Below are 19,503 nucleotides of genomic sequence, written 5' to 3'. Positions count from 1 at the left end.
ATGGACAGCATAAAGAATGAAACTCTTTTAAAAAATGTTCTATCATCCTTTCTTTATTTGACCCTCACTTTCATTTTTTTGTCGTATGTTCAGATTTTGCTGGTGTGTTTTTGTAATACAGTATATCGTTAATTTAAAATAGATTGAAATTTAACAAATATATAACAAAATGATGCATTGTCACTGCCCTGTTTTGTACAAAGCACTCATTTATAAGCGGGTCGCTGAAAAGCTCAAATGAAACTAAATCTGTCAATTCAGGAACCAGTAATTTTAAAGGATCAATTTGCCATAATTCAAATTTAATAATGAATTATTCAGTCTCACAGATGCCATTTTAATGATTATTCAGTCCCACAGATGCCATAATTTTAATTAAAATGATTATTCAATCCCACAGATGACAATCTTTAGCAGTAATGATTATTATTTAGTCTCACAAATGCCATAGTTTTAATTATTCAGTCCCAGATACCATAATTTTAACGATTATTATTCAATCCCACAGATGCAATAATTTAAACAATAATGATTATTATTCAAATCCACAGATGCAATAATTTGTGAATAAAGGAGACTATGAAGGTATGAGAGCGGAATTGAGTAGAGTGGATTGGGAAAATAGATTAAAGGGTAAGACGATACATGATCAGTGGTGTACTTTCAAGGAGTTATTTTACAACTTCCAAAAAAAATATATTCCACTGAGAAGAAAAGGGTGTAAAAGAAAAGACAGCCATCCGTGGCTAAGTAAAGAAATTAAGGAAAGTATTCGACTAAAAACAAGGGCATATAAGGTAGCCAAATCTAGTGGGAGGATAGAGGATTGGGAAAACTTTAAAAGACAGCAAAAAATAACAAAAAGATTGATTAAGAAAGGGAAGATAGATTATGAAAGTAAATTAGCAAAAAATATAAAAACAGATAGTAAGAGTTTTTATAGTTATATAAAAAGAAAAAGGATGGCTAAAGTAAATGTTGGTCCCTTAGAGGATGAGACCAGGAAATTAATGGTGGGAAATATGGAGATGGCAAAAACACTGAATGAATATTTGACATCAGTCTTTACAGTAGAAGACACTAAGAATATCCCAACACTGGACAAACAGGGGGCTAAAGGGGGGGAGGAGCTAAACACGATCAAAATCACTAAGGAAGTGGTACTCGGTAAAATAATGGGACTCAAGGCGGATAAATCATCTGGACCTGATGGCTTACATCCTAGGGTCTTGAGGGAAGTGGCGGTAGGGATTGTGGATGCATTGGTAATAATTTTCCAAAACTCCCTGGACTCGGCAAAGGTCCCGGCAGACTGGAAAACTGCTAATGTAACACCCTTATTTAAAAAGGGCAGTAGACAGAAGGCTGGAAACTATAGACCGGTTAGCCTAACATCTGTGGTAGGTAAAATTTTGGAGTCCATTATTAAGGAGACAGTAACAGGACATTTGGATAATCATAATTTAATAGGACAAAGTCAGCATGGTTTTATGAAGGGGATGTCATGTTTGACAAATTTGCTGGAGTTCTTTGAGGAAGTAACGTATAGGGTGGATAAAGGGGAACCAGTGGACGTAGTGTATTTCGGCTTCCAAAAGGCATTTGACAAGGTGCCACACAAAAGATTATTGCTTAAGATAAAAAATCATGGGATTGGGGGTAATATTCTGGCATGGATAGAGGATTGGCTATCTAACAGAAGGCAGAGAGTTGGAATAAATGGTTCATTCTCAGACTGGCAATCAGTAACTAGTGGTGTTCCGCAGGGGTCAGTGCTGGGTCCCCAACTCTTTACAATCTATATTAATGATTTGGAGGAGGGGACCGAGTGTAACATATCAAAGTTTGCAGATGATACAAAGATGGGAGGGAAAGTAGTGAGTGAGGAGGACATAAAAAACCTGCAAGGGGACATCGACAGGCTAAGTAAGTGGGCAGAGATTTGGCAGATGGAATACAATACTGGAAAGTGTGAGGTTATGCACTTTGGCAGGAAAAATCGTAGAGCAAGTTATTATCTTAATGGCAAGAAACTGGAAAGTACTGAAGTACAAAGGGATCTGGGGGTCCTGGTGCACGAAACTCAAAAGGTTAGTATGCAGGTGCAGCAAGTGATTAAGAAGGCCAATGGAATGTTGGCTTTCATTGCTAGGGGGATAGAATATAAAAATAGGGAGGTATTGCTTCAGTTGTACAAGGTATTGGTGAGACCGCACCTGGAATACTGCGTACAGTTTTGGTGTCCATACTTAAGAAAGGACATACTTGCTCTCGAGTCAGTACAGAGAAGGTTCACTCGGTTAATCCCGGGGATGAGGGGATGGACATATGAGGAGAGGTTGAGTAGATTGGGACTCTACTCATTGGAGTTCAGAAGAATGAGAGGCGATCTTATTGAAACATATAAGATTGCGAAGGGGTTGGATCGGGTGGATGCGGGGAAGATGTTCCCGATGATGGGTGAACCTAGAACTAGGGGGCATAGTCTTAGAATAAGGGGCTGCTCTTTCAAAACTGAGATGAGGAGTGATATACCTATCAATTCATCCAATGAAAAGCGACGAGTTAAGAAAGTAACTATAGGTTTTTATTGGCTAAATAACAGAGCCCACCCTCGTGGGTGATCGGATCCAACAAGGAGGAATACCAGCCAGTCGACCACCTTTATACCTGGGCAGGTAGGTGGAGCCATGGGCGGAGTCAGCAGTGGTCAGCCCAGGTATAACAGCGTGACAAGAGGCGACCTCGTATAGTGATACAACAGTGTGAACAGTGATAACGATATAACAGTGATAACTATAGTGTAACGATAGTGAACGAAAGAAGTGGTTTACCACAAGGAGGAACTACTTCACTCAGAGGGTGGTAGGTCCATGGAATATGCTGCCCCAAAAAGCTGTAGAAGCTACATCATTACATAAATTTAAAACAGAAATAGACAGTTTCCTAGAAGTAAAGGGAATTAAGGGTTACGGGGAGCGGGCAGGAATTTGGACATGAGTCTAGGTGCGGATCGGTCATGGCCCTGTGGGTAGCGGAGCGGGCCCAGGGGCCGTGTAGCCTGATCCTGCTCCTGTTTCGTGTGTCTAATTCTGTTAGATTCAGGAGATGGTTCTGTGATAGTGGATTGGCGGTTAGGATCAGATCAGCCATGATCTTATTGAATGGCGGAGCAGGCTCGAGGGGCCGATTGGCCTACTCCTGCTCCTATTTCTTATGTTCTTATGTTCTTATAATGATTATTATTCAATCCCACAGATGCAATAATTTAAACAATAATGATTATTATTCAATCCAACAGATGCAATAATTTAAACAATAATGATTATTATTCAATCCCACAGATGCAATAATTTAGACAATAATGATTATTATTCAATCCCACAGATGCAATGATTTAAACAATAATGATCATTATTCAGTCCCACAGATGCAATGATTTTAATAACTGGTTAATATTCAGTCCCACAGATGCAATGATTTTAATAACTGGTTAATATTCAGTCCCACAGAGGGCCATCACTTTAACAATAACGAGTCTGATTCACAGACGAGCTCTTATTCTATAAGCCGCCTTTTTCGTTGGTGTCCGAGGTTGGAGCGGATTGAAAAACGCGCCAATCAGAGGCGGAGATTTGCCGTGTTTTCAGCCAATCAGAAGGCGCGGCTGGGCTGGGCTGGGCGGGGCCGGCGGCTGCTATAAAAGCCGCCGCCCGGAGCGGGGAGGAGCAATTGGAGACCAGAGTTAGAGAGGAGCCCACACACCCCCCCCCCCCCCCCGGGGGAAGGACAGCCGACGCCCGCCCGGGGAGAAGGGACAGCAGTCGGCCGGCACCTTGGTCAACAAGGGCTCGCGGGTGGGCGGGGCTATGACCTCACCCACGCGCTGAGGCGGTTGAACGGCCGATCAGGAGCCACGTGACCCCGGAGCTGGCGGCGGCCTTTTAAAACAGTGGGCGGGGCCCCGAGGCGTTGCGGGCTGCGATTGGTGAGCGCAGCTGTCAATCTACGAGTCGCAGCCAATAGAATAGACGGACTCCGTGAGGGACTTTAAGCGCGGGCTGCGTGCCCGCAGCGCGCATGCTCGGTGCTGCTCGCAGTCCCTGGATGAGGCTCCGGTTTCAGGAAGGAGATAAAACGGCGGCGGGACTGAGGAGCGGCGGATGGTGCGGTGAGTGTGGATCAGAGAATCTCCGGCATTTACAGCAGCGCCGGCCTCTCTCAGGCAATACCTGGGGGCGAAGCGGGCGCGGGGGGCTGGAAGCGGGCCCCGGGGGGTGGTGGAGGAAGCGGGCACCTGGGTGGGGGGAGCGGGCTGTGGGGGGCGATTCTTTGGGTGAGGGGTTGGTGGAGGAAGCGGGCACCTGGTTGGGGGGGAGCGGGCTGTGGGGGGTGATTCTTTGGGTGGGTGGGTGCGGCTTGGGTTGACGTGCGCTCCTTGCGCTGCCTGCGTTTGTCTTCCGATTGCTCCCGCGAGGAGTGTTCGGTGCCTTCCCGGATGCTTCTTCTCCACTTTGTGCGGTCTTGGGCCAGGGATTCCCAGGTGTCGGTGGGGATGTTACACTTTTTCAAGGAGTCTGAGGGTGTCCTTGAAGCGTTTCCTCTGCCCACCTGGGGCTCTCTTGCCGTGTCGGAGCTCCGAGTAGAGCGCTTGTTTTGGGAGTCTCGTATCGGGCATGTGGACAATGTGACCCGTCCATTGGAGCTGATCGAGCGTGGTCAAAGCTTTGCTGCTGGGGATGTTGGCCTGAGCGAGAACACCGACGTTGGTGCGTCTATCCTGCCAATGGATTTGCAGGATCTTGCGGAGGCAGCGTTGGTGGTACCTCCAGTGCTTTGAGGTGCCTGCTGTACATGGTCAATGTCTCTGAGGCATACAGCAGGGCGGGTATCACTGCTGCTCTGTAGGCCATGAGCTTAGTGCAGGGTTTGAGGTCCTGGTCTTCAAACACACACTTTCTCAGGCGACCGAAGGCTGCACTGGCACACTGCAGGTGGTGTTAGACTTTGTCATCGCCATCTGTTCTTGTTGACAGTAGGCTCCCGAGGTATGGAAAGTGGTCCACGTTGTGAGACTATGCCCCGAGACTATGCCCCCTAGTTCTAGACACTCCAGCCCAGGGAAACAACCTCTCCGCATCTACCCTGTCAATCCCCTTCAGAATCTTACATGTTTCAATGCGATCACCTCTCATTCTTCTAAACTCGAGAGTATCGGCCCATTCTACACAATCTCTCCTCATCGGACAGCCCTCTCATCCCAGGAATCAATCTAGTGAACCTTCGTTGCACCGCCTCCAAGGCAAGTATATCCTTCCTTAGATAAGGAGACTAAAACTGTGCACAGTACTCCAGGTGTGGTCTCACCAAGGCCCTGTACAATTGGAGCAAGACTTCCTTACTCTTATACTCCAACCCCCTTGCAATAAACGCCAATATGTCACTTGCCTTCCTTATTGCTTGCTGTACCTGCACGCTAGCTTTGTGTTTCTTGCACGTGGACACCCAAATCTTTCTGAACACCAACATTTGAAAGTTTCTCACCATTTAAAGAATATTCTGTTTTTCTATTCTTCCTACCAAAGTGAATAACCTCACATTTCCCCACATTACACTCCATCTGCCACCTTACTGCCCACTCAGTCTTGTCTATATCCCTTTGCAGAGTCTTTGTGTTCTCCTCACCGCTTACCGTCCCACCTAGATTTGTATCGTCAGCAAACTTGGATACATTACACATTGTCCCTTCATCTAGGTCATTAATGTAGATTGTAAATAGCTGAGGCCCCAACACTGATCCTTGCGGCACCCCACTAGTTACAGCCTGCCAACCTGAAAAAGATCCGTTTATCCCTACTCTGTTTTCTGTCTGGTAACCAATCCTTGATCCATGCTACTGTATTACCCCAACCCCATGAGCCCTAATCTTGTGCAATAACCTTTTATGTGACACCTTATCGACTGCCTTTTGGAAATCTAAATATACTACATCCACTGGTTCCCCTTTATCTACCCTGCTAGTAACATCATCAAAAAACTCTAAATTTGTCAAACATGATTTCCCTTTCATAAAACCATGTTGACTGTGCCTAATCATGTTATGATTTTTCTAAGTGCCTGGATACCACTTCCTTAACAATGGATTCCAGTGTTTTCCGAATGACTGATGTCGGGCTAACTGGCCTGTCGTTCCCTGTTTTTCCTCTCCCTCCTTTCTTGAATAGCGGTGTTACATTTGCGACCTTCCAATCTGCTGGGACCATTCCAGAATCTAGGGAATTTTGGAAGATCAAAACCAATGCGTCCACTATCTCTTCAGCCACCTCTTTTTACAACCCTAGTATGTAGGCCGTCAGGTCCAGGGGATTTGTCGGTTTTCAGTCCGATTAGTTTCTCAAGTACTTTTTCGCTACTCATATGAATTACGTTAAGTTCCTCACCCTCATTAGACCCTTGGTTCCCCACCATTTTTGATATGCTTTTTGTGTCTTCTACTGTGAAGACAGATACAAAATATTTGTTTAACGTTTCTGCCATTTCCTTATTCCCCATAATCATTTCTCCTGTCTCAGCCTCTAAGGGACCAATGTTTACTTTTGCAAATGTCTTCCTTCCTACATACTTGTAGCAAACCTTACAATCTGCTTTTAGATTTCTTGCTCGTTTTCTGCCATTGCATTTTTTCCCTTTTTTTAATCAATTTTTGGTCACTCTTTGCTGGTTTCTGAAACTCAATCCTCAGGCTTACTATTATTCTTTGCAACATTATAAGCTTCTGTCAATCTAATGCTATCCTTACCACCTTTAGTTAGCCATGGTTGGATCACTTCCTGTGGAGTTTTTGTTTCTCAATGGAATGTATTTTATTTGAGAATTATGAAATATTTCTTTAAATGCTAGCCACTGCTTATCTACTGCCATACCTTTTTAATCTATTTTTCCAATCTACCTCAGCCAACTCGCCCCTCATACCTATGTAATTGGCTTTATTTAAGTTTAAGACACTAGTTTTGGACTTAGGCAAGTCACTCTCTCAAAATTAATGTGAAGTTCTAACATATTATGATCACTCTGCCCCACTGGATCCTTTACTATGAGGTTGCTAATTAACCCTGTCTTATTACACAATACAAGTTCTAACATTGTTGGTTCCATGACATTTTGTTCCAGGAAACTGTCCCGAATGGATTCCATGAATTTGTCCTGCAGACTCTTGCTCCACAGCCCTGTCGGTTACGGCTCTTCAAGTGTACACCCAAGTACTTTTTAAATGTGCTGAGGGTCTCTGCCTCTACCACCCTTTCAGGCAGTGAGTTCCAGACCCCCACCACCCTCTGGGTGAAAAAAATTACATCTGCTCTGCACCCTCTAGTGGATGGACTGGGGAGAAAGGTCTTTACTAGCCGAGGCATAGAATATAAGAGCTGGGAGGTAATGCGTGAACTGTATGGCTAGACCACAGCTAGAATACTGCGTGCAGTTCTGGTCACCACATTACAGGAAGGATGTGATTGCACCAGAGGGTGCAGAGGAGACTTACGGGGATTTTGCCTGGGCTGGGGAATTTTTGCTATGTGGAAAGATTGGATAGGCTGGGGTTGTTTTCTTTGGAACAGAGAAGGCCAAGGGGAGACTTGATTGAGGTGTCTCAAATTATATGGGGCCTAGATAGAGTGGAGAGGAAGGACCTATTTCCTTAGCAGAAGGGTCAATAACCAGGGGGGGCATAGATTTAAAGCAGATGGTCAAAGGATTAGAGGGGTTTTGAGGTGAGTTTTTTACACCCAGAGGGTGGTGGAGGTCTGGAACTCACTGCCTGAAAGGGTGGTAGAGGCAGAGAACCTCATCACGTTTAAAAACTGCTTGAAGTGCCGTAAGCTACCAGGCTATGGACCAACTGCTGGAATGTGGGATTAGAGTGGATAGATCTTTGTCAGCCGGCTCGGACAAGATGGGCCGAATGGCGGCCTTCTGTGCAGTAAGTTTCTATGATTGTGTAACCCGGGGAGGATGGGCCCAGTGAGATCAGACAGTGTGTAACCCGGGGAGGATGGGTCCAGTGAGATCAGACCGTGTGTAACCTGGGGAGGATGGGCCCAGTGAGATCAGACAGTGTGTAACCTGGGGAGGATGGGCCCAGTGAGATCAGTCAGTGTGTTACCTGGGAAAGATTGCCCCAGCTTCGGTTTGCCTAAAGCACAGGGAAATTGTACATTTCTATCCAGAACCTTGGTGATTTGCTGGAAGCCCAGGCGGCCATGGCGGGGATCTGAGAAAAGGGACAACATCAGACCGAAGTACTCGGACCCAAACTTTTATTTTTATGAAGCAGAAGAAATGTCTATATTACATTACTTCACACTGTTGATATTGTTATTTTCTGTCCTGCCATAATTAGATTTCCTGGTGAAAGACTGAGTGATTGAGAGGTTCACAGCTGAGAGTAAACCGGGATTGTAGACTGAGGAACGACAGCAGGTGAACCAACACAGGATTGTGAGCACCAACCGGAGAGAACTCTTCCGATTCAGAGATCGATTGGGGAAAAAGGTCAGAGAGAGTCTCATTGACTCAGATACACACTGGTCCTGGAGATGGACTGGGGAGAAAGGTCAGAGAGAGTCCCATTGACTCAGATATTGAAATAAAGAGTAGATTTGCCTTTCTAAATCTAGGCTTTATTAACTTTAAAAATCCAGTTGCAGATCTTTCAACACCCAGTCCCAACCAAGGCTGTAGAGAACTGAATTTAAGATGGCCACCACAAATCACATGACATCAACTACCAATGAGCTTACAGCATATATCTCAAGGCAGGAAACAAACAACCAATTACAATACTTCTTACTAAACATGAAGAATAATCACCACATTCACCCCTCCTTTTAAAATATACTCCAACCTAAATAACCTTTACAATTTACAATTAATTATTTACAACTAAAACAATACAAATATAATATTTCAACAATTTTAAAACATTACTATCAATTTAAAAGTCCATTTTCAGTCGGTCGACCGGATATCTTGTTCGTGTCGACCTTCTTAACCCTGGTGAAATTCCTTGCCCTCCCACACCAGGAGACACAGAAGTATCTTCTGCAGGAAGGCTATCCATATCCCGATTATCAACGGTTTCCGGATTGGAAATCCCATCAGGAAGTAAACTGGGACGGTCATGAACATCCATCGAAGGCTGACTAATAGAAGTATAATTATCTGCAATAGGATTGGAAATATTTGTAGTATCTGTAACGACATCCACATTATCTGAATCATGACTATTGTTAATATCCTCAGAAGAGGGCTGGCCACCACAAGGAGCCAAGTCTTTAATTGAAACAGTACTTTCTTGCCCATCTTGGAATCGAATATGAGCATATTGGGAATTTGCTTCCAACAGCTCCACCTCCTCCACTAAAGGATCATATTTTGGCAATCTAACATGGCGTCGAAGCAGCACAGGTCCCTGCATAGTAAGCCATGAAGGTACCGAATATCCCGTAGTAGATCTCCGCGGATAGTTAAAGAGCCTTTCATGGGGGGTCACATTAGCCGTTGAAAGCAATGATCTAATGGAATGCAGGGCATCAGGCAGTATCATTTCCCACTGTGTATTCTTAAGGTTCCGGGATGTCAAAGCCAACATAACTGCCTTCCAGATCACCCCATTGTATCGTTCGCACTGTCCATTACCCTGGGGATTATACGGGGTAGTTCTGCTAGTAGAAATTCCCCGACTCTGAAGGTATTCCTTCAACTGGGAAGACATAAAAGAACTTCCCTGATCCGAATGGATATACGCAGGCATCCCAAAGATGACAAAGTTGAGTTAGACATTTGATAACTGTAGCAGCTGATACATCTGCGCAAGGAAAAGCAAAAGGGAACCTTGAAAACTCATCCACAACAGTAAATATATATCGATTTTGTGTCGTTGAAGGAAGAGGCCCCTTAAAATTGACGCTCAAACGTTCAAAAGGAGAAGTAGCCTTTATAAGATGAGCTCGTTGAGGCTTAAAGAAATTCGGTTTACACCGAGCACAGATAGAACATGATGAAGTCATCCGCTTGACGTCTTCAACTGAAAAGGGCAAATTCTTACTGCGTACGAAGTGTATCATCCTCGTAACCCCAGGATGGCATAAGGCATTGTGAAGATTAATAAGCGTATCTCCGTGAATCACAGAACAATAAGCCCTCGACAGCGCATCAGCAGCAACATTATCCTTCCCCGGACGATAAACTATATCAAAATGGTAGCATGCCAACTCAATCCTCCACCTCATTATTTTATCATTCTTGATCTTCACAGAATCACAGAAACCCCACAGTGCAGATAGAGGCCATTTCGGCCCATCGAGCCTGCACCGACACATATCCCACCCGATCCCCATAACCCCTACACCAACACATATCCCACCCTATCCCCGTAACCCCACGTATTTAATCCCCCTTACACTAAGGGTCAATTTTATCATAGCCAATCAACCTAACCCGCACATCTTTGGACTGTGGGAGGAAACCGGAGCACCCGGAGAAAACCCACGCAAACACGGGGAGAATGTGCAAACTCCACACAGACAGTCGCCCGAGGCCGGATTCGAACCCGGGTCCCTGGCGCTGTGAGGCAACAGTGCTAACCACTATGCCAAAATGTTTGACATCAAACATAAAGGACACAGATTTTTGGTCAGTTACCAACGTAAAATGTCGCCCCGATAAATAATGTCTCCATTTACGCAGTGCTTCTACTGTTGCATACGCCTCTTTCTCTATTGAAGAATGTCTTTTTTCACTATTGTTCAAGGTACGTGAGAAAAAGGCCACAGGTCTTCCATTTTGGTTCAGAGTAGCCCCAATTGCAAAATCAGAAGCGTCCGTCTCAATCACAAAGGGAACCTGCTCATCAATAGAATGCACAACTGCTCCAAGGAGATCCTTTTTAAAATTATCAAAACACGTCCTGGCCCCTCATGATAGAGGATATGTCGTAACCCGAATAAGGGGCCGGATCTTCTGTGAAAAGTTTGCAATCCAATTAGAATAATAAGAAAACAGTCTAACAACTCGTTGCAAAGCCTTAGAATTAGTAGGACAAGGTAAATCAATCAATGGTCGCAGACGTTCTGGATCTGGTTTAATCTTGTTTCCCGAGATAATATACCCCAGTAGATTTACCTCAGTGGTCGAAAAGATACACTTCTCTTTATTGAAAGTTAAACCAACTTTTTCCGCAGCTTGAAGGAATCTTTCTAAATTAGAATCATGCTCCACCCTTGATTTGCCACACACCGTGATGTCATCTAAGTATGAAAAGGTGTCAGAGAGAGAGTTATCACTTATAAAAGCATCCATTGCCCGTTGAAAACAAGCAACACCATTAGTAACACCAAATGGTATTCGGCAAAACTGATACAGCTTTCCGCCAGCCTCAAAGGCCGTATATGGTTGATCCCTCTTAACAATAGGAATCTGATGATAAGCACTCTTTAAATCAATAGTGCTAAAAACCTTATACTGAGATACTTTGTTGATAAGCTCATCAATCTTAGGCAAAGGGTACGCATCTAATTGAGTATACCTATTAATAGTTTGGGAGTAGTCTATCACCATTCGTTTCTTATGTCTCTCGTTAGTGGTGACAACTACCTGAGCCCGCCAAGGCGAACAACTAGGTTCAATGATTCCTTCCAATAAAAGACGTTGAACTTCAGAATTAATAAATTCTCTATCCTGACTGCTATACCTTCTTGACTTGGTAGCAATTGCTTACAATCCGGCATCAAATTGGAAAAAAGTGATAATGGAGAAATGGAAGAGGTTAATCCACAAATAGATAAAGGTGGCTTAGTCCCTCCAAACGAAAGACTGAGAGACTCGTGTAATTGAAGCACATCATGACCAATCAAAATATCCGCACAGAGATTAGGCAGAACAGATAGGCGTATATCAGTATACGTATTACCTAGAAGAATCAATTTCACAAGGCAACAACCAGCTACTTGTGAAGTGAGAGTCGTCTGAGCCATACACACCTGATAAGTAACAGGCGAAATTTTCAAACGCTTCTCCACAAACTGAAGACTTATAGATACGGGCAGTACCGAGAGTTTTATAAGGGCCTTCACTTCTAACCCATTAACTTGGGCCGTAACTATAGCTTTGTTTAGGCCATGAGCAAATGCAGCAGAAATTGATGCAATAAACGCCCTATCTAAAGGCTGAATAGTCACAGAGGAGGTAATTGAACCTGATGATTTACAAACACGTGCATAATGACCTCTCTTGCCGCATTTACTACACGCAGCCTCCCGAGCAGGACACTTCAGATGAGGGTGCCGGACGTTCCCACAAAAATAACACTTCTGAATCCTAGAGGCAACAGCCGCCGAAGTAGAAACTGTTTCAGAATCTAGTAAACCACTCCTATTAAGTCCACATAATTCCTTTTCATCCGGAACTGCCGAAACCACAGTCGCAGGCCGATTAAAAAGAGCATAAGAATCCGAACTTCTCTGAGCCACATCCAATGTAGAGGCTTGCTCGAAAGCACTCTTAAGATCCAAAGTCTTATTTTCTAACAACCGCTGACTAATTGATCTAGACAGTAATCCATTAATAAAAGCATCCCGTACCGATTCTTCCTGATCTTCTTCTGCCGTCACGGCCTTATAATTACAGTTAGCACTAAGGCGCCGAAGTGCTTGTAAATAAGTATCCAAAGATTCTCCCACCTGCTGCCTACGGGCAGATAGAAGGTGACATGCAAATACCTCATTCTTTGGTTTAACAAAAATCTTTTCCAATGTAGAAATAGCCAATTCGTAAGTTTCACAGTCCAAAATATACTTATACACATCCGGAGCAATGTAGTTGATCAGCATATTCAGCTTATTTAGAGACTCTTGATCCAACGCACCCAAAAAGTTTTTTAATGTACGATACCAGTGTTTCCATTTATCATCCACTCCTGCAGAATTAGGGTCAGCATTGAATCGTTCCGGTTGAAGATATCGCTCCATTCTGACTTAAAGTTAATAAATTGAAATAAAGAGTAGATTTGCCTTTCTAAATCTAGGCTTTATTAACTTTAAAAATCCAGCAGCAGATCTTTCAACACCCAGTCCCAACCAAGGCTGTAGAGAACTGAATTTAAGATGGCCACCACAAATCACATGACATCAACTACCAATGAGTTTATAGCATATATCTCAAGGCAGGAAACAAACAACCAATTACAATACTTCTTACTAAACATAAAGAATAATCACCACAGATACACACTGGTCCTGGAGATGCACTGGGGAGAAAGTTCAGAGAGAGTCCCATTGACTCAGATACACACTGGTCCTGGAGATAGACCGGGGAGAAAGGTCAGAGAGAGTCCCATTGACTCAGATACACACTGGTCCTGGAGATGGACTGGGGAGAAAGGTCAGAGAGAGTCCCATTGACTCAGATACACACTGGTCCTGGAGATAGACCAGGGAGAAAGGTCAGAGAGAGTCCCATTGACTCAGATACACACTGGTCCTGGAGATGGACTGGGGAGAAAGGTCAGAGAGTCCCATTGACTCAGATACACACTGGCCCTGGAGATAGACTGGGGAGAAAGGTCAGAGAGTCCCATTGACTCAGATACACACTGGTCCTGGAGATGGACTGGGGAGAAAGGTCAGAGAGAGTCCCATTGACTCAGATACACACTGGTCCTGGAGATGGACTGGGGAGAAAGGTCAGAGAGTCCCATTGACTCAGATACACACTGGTCCTGGAGATGGACTGGGGAGAAAGGTCAGAGAGTCCCATTGACTCAGATACATACTGGTCCTGGAGATGGACTGGGGAGAAAGGTCAGAGAGAGTCCCATTGACTCAGATACTCACTGGTCCTGGAGATGGACTGGGGAGAAAGCTCAGAGAGAGTCCCATTGACTCAGATACACACTGGTCCTGGAGATGGACTGGGGAGAAAGGTCAGAGAGATTCCCATTGACTCAGATACACACTGGTCCTGGAGATAGACTGGGGAGAAAGGTCAGAGAGAGTCCCATTGACTCAGATACACACTGGTCCTGGAGATAGACTGGGGAGAAAGGTCAGAGAGAGTCCCATTGACTCAGATACACATGTCCTGGAGATGGACTGGGGAGAAAGGTCAGAGAGTCCCATTGACTCAGATACACACTGGTCCTGGAGATGGACTGGGGAGAAAGGTCAGAGAGAGTCCCATTGACTCAGATGATGTCCCCACACTATTACTGCAGATTTAGTTTCCCCAATCTATACATAGCTTAAAATCCCCCATGATTACTATATTACCCTTGCTACATGCACCTCTAGTTCCCTGAATTATACGCCGCCCTACATTACAACTACAGTTTGGGGGCCTATAAACACCTCCAACCAATGTTTTCTGCCCCTTGCTGTTTCTTGGCTCCACCCAAACTGATTTATTTACTTTATTTTTGGAGCTAAGATCATTTCTCCCTACTGTCTTTATCCCATCCTTTATCGATATGAGACCAAAACTGTGCACGGTACTCCGGTGTTGTCTCACCAAAGCCCTGTCCAATTGTAGCAAGACTTCCTCACTGTTGTATTCCAACCCCTTGTAATAAAGGCCAACATGCCATCCGCCTTCTCAATTGCTCGCTGTACCTGCATGCTAACTTTGTTTCCTGTACGAGAACACCTAAATCTCTCTGAACACCAACATTTAATAATTTTTCACCATTTAAAAAAGGTTCTGTTTTTCTACTCTTCCTACTAAAGTGAATACGCACACATTTCCCCACATTATGTTCCATCTGTCACCTTACTGCCCGCACACTTAGACTGCCCATATCCCCTTGCAGGCTCTGTGTCCCCATAGCTTATTTTCCCACCTAGCTTTGTATCAGCAGCAAACTTGGATCCATTGCACTCGGTCCCTTCATCTAAGTCAGTAATATAGATTGTAAATAGCAGAGGCCCCAGCACTGATCCTTGTGGCACCCCACTAGCCTGCCAAGCTGAAAATGTCCTGTTTATCCCTACTCTCTGTTTTCTGTCAGTTAACCAATCCTCTATCAATGCTAATAGTCATAACGGCATAGAAGGAGGCCATTCGGCCCATCGAGTCCGTGCCGGCTCTCTGTAGAGCAATCCAGTCAGTCCCATTCCCCCGCTCTATCCCCGTAACCCTGCAAGTTTATTTCCTTCAAGTGCCTGTCCAGTCTCCCCTTGAAAACATCGAGTGTCTCCGCTTCCACCACTTCCGTCGGCAGCGAGTTCCAGGTCCTCACCACTCGCTGTGTAAAAAGGTTTTTACTCACATCCCCCCTTGTATCTCTTGCCCAAAACCTTCAATCTGTGTCCCCTAGTCCTTGTACCATCCATTAGTGGGAACAGCCTTTCCCTGTCTAGCCTATCCAAACCCATCATAATCTTGTACACCTCGATCAAATCACCCCTCAACCTCCTTTGCTCTAATGAAAACAAATCCAGCTTCTCCAACCTGTCCTTGTAGCTAATATATTCCCCTCACCCCATGAGTCCTTATCTTGCACAGCAACCTTTTATGTGGCACCTTATCAAATGCCTTTTGGCAATCCAAATATTTGACATCCACCAGTTCCCCATTATCTATCCAGCTAGTTGCATCCTCAAAAAACACTAATAGCATGATTTCTCTTTCATAAAACCATGTTGACTCCGCCTGATCATATGATTTTCTAAGTGCCCTCTTACCCCTCCCTTAATAATGGATTCCAGCATTTTCCTGACGCCAGGCTCACTGGCCTGTAGTTCCCTGCTTTCTCTCTTCCCCCTTTCTAGAATAGCGGGGTTACTTTTTCTACCTTCTAATCCACTGGGACTGTTCCAGAATCTAGGGGATTTTGGAAGATCACAACCAATGCATCCACTCTCTCTTCAGCCACCTCTTGTCGAACCCTAGGATGTCGGCCGTCAGGTCCAGGGGATTTGTCGGATTTCAGTCCCATTAGTTTCTCAAGTACTTTTTTTCTCGAAGGAACTTAAAGTAATTGATGTCAGCACTTTCATTAGTCCCTTGGTTCCCTGCTATTTTTGGTGCGTTATTTGTGTCTTCTACTGTGAAGACAGATACAAAATATTTGTTTAAAATCTGCCATTTCCTCATTTCCCATTATAATTCCTCCTGTCTCAGCCTCTAAGGGACCAATGCTTACTTTTGCTACTCTTCATGTTTACTTACTTTCAGAAGTTCCTACAATTTTTAAATGTTTCTTGCTGGTATACTCAGTCGATTTTTCTCCCTTTTTATCAATTTTTGGTCATCGTTTGCTGGTTAACAGAATTAAACTTCCCAATGCAATTTCACACGCTAAAGGTCTGCTTCTGTAAATAGCATTCAGGTACATTTATCGTTTATTACTCGCTCAGGAACAAAGAGTTCGAGGTTGATACTATAGAAACTTGGGACCAGACAGCACAGAATGAGGCCATTGGGCACAGCGGGCCTGTACCGGCTCTTTGAAAGAGCAGACCAATGTGTCCCACTCCCCTGCTCTGTGCCCAGAGCACTGCTAATGTTCTCCCCTTTGTGTATTTCACTAATTCAGGTTTAAAAGTTACTATTGTCTCTGCTCCCATCACTCATTCAGACATTGCATTCCAGATCATCATAACACGATGCCTAAAAACAATCTTATCTTACCTCCCCTCTGGCATTTTGTCAATTACATTAAATCCGTCTCCTCTGTTTACCGACCCTTCTGTCAGTGGGTACAGTTGCTCCTTATTTACTCTATGGAAACACCTTCATGATTTTGAGCACCTCTATTAAATCTCCCAATTAACATTTTTCTGCTCTGAAGAGAACCTGTGAGGAGTCGGCAGCAGCAGCGAGGAGGCATAAATAGAGCGGGAGGCCGAGGACAGCGCGGACCTGCGAGGAGTCGGCGGCAGCAGCAGCGAGGAGGCATAAATACAGCGGGAGGCCGAGGATAGCGCGGACCTGCGAGGAGTCGGCAGCAGCAGCGAGGAGGCATAAATACAGCGGGAGGCCGAGGACAGCGTGGACCTGCGAGGAGTCGGCAGCAGCAGCGAGGAGGCATAAATACAGCGGGAGGCCGAGGACAGCGCGGACCTGTGAGGAGTCGGCAGCAGCAGCGAGGAGGCATAAATAGAGCGGGAGGCCGAGGACAGCGCGGACCTGCGAGGAGTCGGCAGCAGCAGCGAGGAGGCATAAATAGAGCGGGAGGCCGAGGACAGCGCGGACCTTCAAGGAGTCGGCAGCAGTGAGGAGGCATAAATACAGCGGGAGGCCGAGGACAGCGCGGACCTGCGAGGAGCCGGCAGCAGCAGCGAGGAGGCATAAATAGAGCGGGAGGCCGAGGACAGCGCGGACCTTCAAGGAGTCGGCAGCAGTGAGGAGGCATAAATACAGCGGGAGGCCGAGGACAGCGTGGACCTTCAAGGAGTCGGCAGCAGTGAGGAGACAGATACAAGTCCAGCGAATTCCAAAAGTACAGCAAAATCGAGGAGACGCGTCACAGGACTGCAGGAAAGAGTCTGAGAGCGGGAGCAGTCAAACTACAACTGCAAAACCGCTAAAGTGACGTCGCAACCAGGGAAGGAGCTGATTGGGAAGTAGGACCTGGTGAGTATTTCTACAGTCCAGTCGTTAAAGTAAAAGTAAGGTCTCTAGTTTAGCGTAAGTAGTGTTTAAAGGGAAGTAAGGTCCCTAGTGTATTTAATATTCTTTAAAGGGAGTAAATTAAGGGTAGGACGTGGCAGGGCAGCTCGGCAGCGTGGAGTGCTCCTCCTGTGCTATGTGGGAAGTCGGGGACACTTTCGGTGTCCAGGGCGAACATGTGTGCAGGAAGTGTCTCCAGCTGCAGCTACTCGAAATCCACGTTTCTGAGCTGGAGCTGTGGCTGGAGTCACTGTGGAGCATCCGCGAAGCTGAGATCTTCATAGCTCGTCTAACAGGGTGGTCAGACGGAATGGGTGACCGCCAGACAGAGTAAAAGAACTAGGAAGGTAGTGCAGGGTCCATCTCCCTCGCCAACAGATTTTCCGTTTTGGATACTGCTGGGGAGATGCTTTCTTGGGAATGCAGCAAGAGCCAAGTCCGTGGCACTACGAGTGGCTCAGCTGCACAGGAGGGGAGCAAAAAGAGTGGGAGAGCAATAGTGATAGAGGATTCTATCGTAAGGGGAACAGATAGACGTTTCTGTGGCCGCAGATGTGACTCCAGGATGGTATGTTGCCTCCCTGGTGCCAGGGTCAGGGATGTCACTGAACGGCTGCAGGGCATTCTGAAGGGGGAGGGCGAACAGTCAGAGGTCGTGGTTCACATTGGTACCAAGGCCATAGATAGAAAGCGGGATGAGGTCCTGCAACAAGAATTTAGGGAGCTAGGTAGCAGATTAAAAAGCAGGACCTCAAAGGTTGTAATCTCTGGATTACTCCCGGTGCCATGTGCTAGTGAGTATAGGAATAGGAGGATAGAGCAGATGAATGCGTGGCTAAAGAGTTGGTGCAGGAGGGAGGGCTTTAGTTTCTTTGATCACTGGCTCTGTTTCTGGGGAAGGTGGGACCTGTACAAGTCGGACGGTTTGCACCTGAACCGGAACGGGACCAACATCCTTGCAGGGAGGTTTGTTCGTACTGTTGGGAGTTTAAACTAACTTGGCAGGGGGATGGGATACAGAGTGGAGCTACAGTAGAGGGTGATGCACAGCCAAATATAGAGGAAAAAACAGGTCAGCCTGGAAGGCAGAGCAAATATGTAACGGCACAAGGGAGCATGGCAAGGCTGGATGGCATTTATTTTAATGCAAGGAGTCTTGCGAGTAAGGCAGATGAATTTAAGGTGTTGATGAACACATGGGAGTATGATATTGTTATCACAGAGACATGGTTGAGGGAGGGGCAGGACTGGCAGCTCAGTATTCCAGGGTATAGAATCTTCAGGCAAGACAGAGGGGGGTGTAAAAGAGGAGGGGGTGTTGCAATATTAATCAAGGAGTCAATTACTGCTGTAAGGAGAGATGATATCTTAGCAGGTTCTCATTGATTTATCTCCAGAAGGTTCCTGAACACCGGCGCTAGACTGATTCGCCTGCAGTTCATTGGTTTACCACACGCTCCATTTTTAAACGAGGGTAACATTTGCAAATCCCCAGTCCTGTGGCACCACTCCCCTATCCAAGGAGGATTCAAAGATTGTGGCCAGAGCCTTCCTTCTCTCAGTAACCCAGGATGCATCCCATCCAGACCATGACACTTCCACTTTGAGCGCTGTCAACTGTTTCACTACATCCTCTTGGTCTATTTATATCCTGTCCAATTTCACTACCACCCTCTCCTTCACTGTAACATTGGCAGCATCCTCTTCTTTAGTGAAGGCAGATGCAAAGTACTCATTCAGTACCTCAGCCATGCCCACTGCATCCACCAGAAGATTGCCCTTTTGGTCCTTAATCATCGCACCTTTCCATTGACTCTCCTTTTAGGCTTTACATGTTTA

The 19,503-nt window shown here is 45.5% G+C and overlaps 1 protein-coding gene across 5 annotated transcripts in view; it reads left to right on the top strand.

The window, feature by feature from the left end:
- LOC147096539 (uncharacterized) overlaps positions 1-19,503 on the top strand; it is a 441,550-nt gene that overhangs the window by 407,052 nt on the left and 14,995 nt on the right. For 2 of the 5 annotated variants that reach the window (XR_015074933.1, XM_085975340.1), the window contains exons 1-3: positions 3,772-4,171; positions 8,399-8,611; positions 16,844-17,628. The gene's annotated coding sequence lies outside the window, so the exon portion shown is untranslated. Of the gene's footprint in view, positions 1-3,771; positions 4,172-4,424; positions 5,303-8,398; positions 8,612-16,843; positions 17,629-19,503 lie in introns of those variants that run through there. The other 3 variants (XM_085975341.1, XM_085975342.1, XM_085975343.1) reach the window with 3 other exon arrangements.

The sequence above is a fragment of the Somniosus microcephalus genome, unplaced genomic scaffold (assembly GCF_052327205.1).
Source record: "Somniosus microcephalus isolate GS21.2 unplaced genomic scaffold, FLI_Smic_1.0 unresolved_chr1, whole genome shotgun sequence".
NCBI classification, from domain to species: domain Eukaryota; kingdom Metazoa; phylum Chordata; class Chondrichthyes; order Squaliformes; family Somniosidae; genus Somniosus; species Somniosus microcephalus.
The sequence above is the reverse complement of the archived record's forward strand: the minus strand, read 5'-3'. Positions and strand labels throughout refer to the sequence as shown.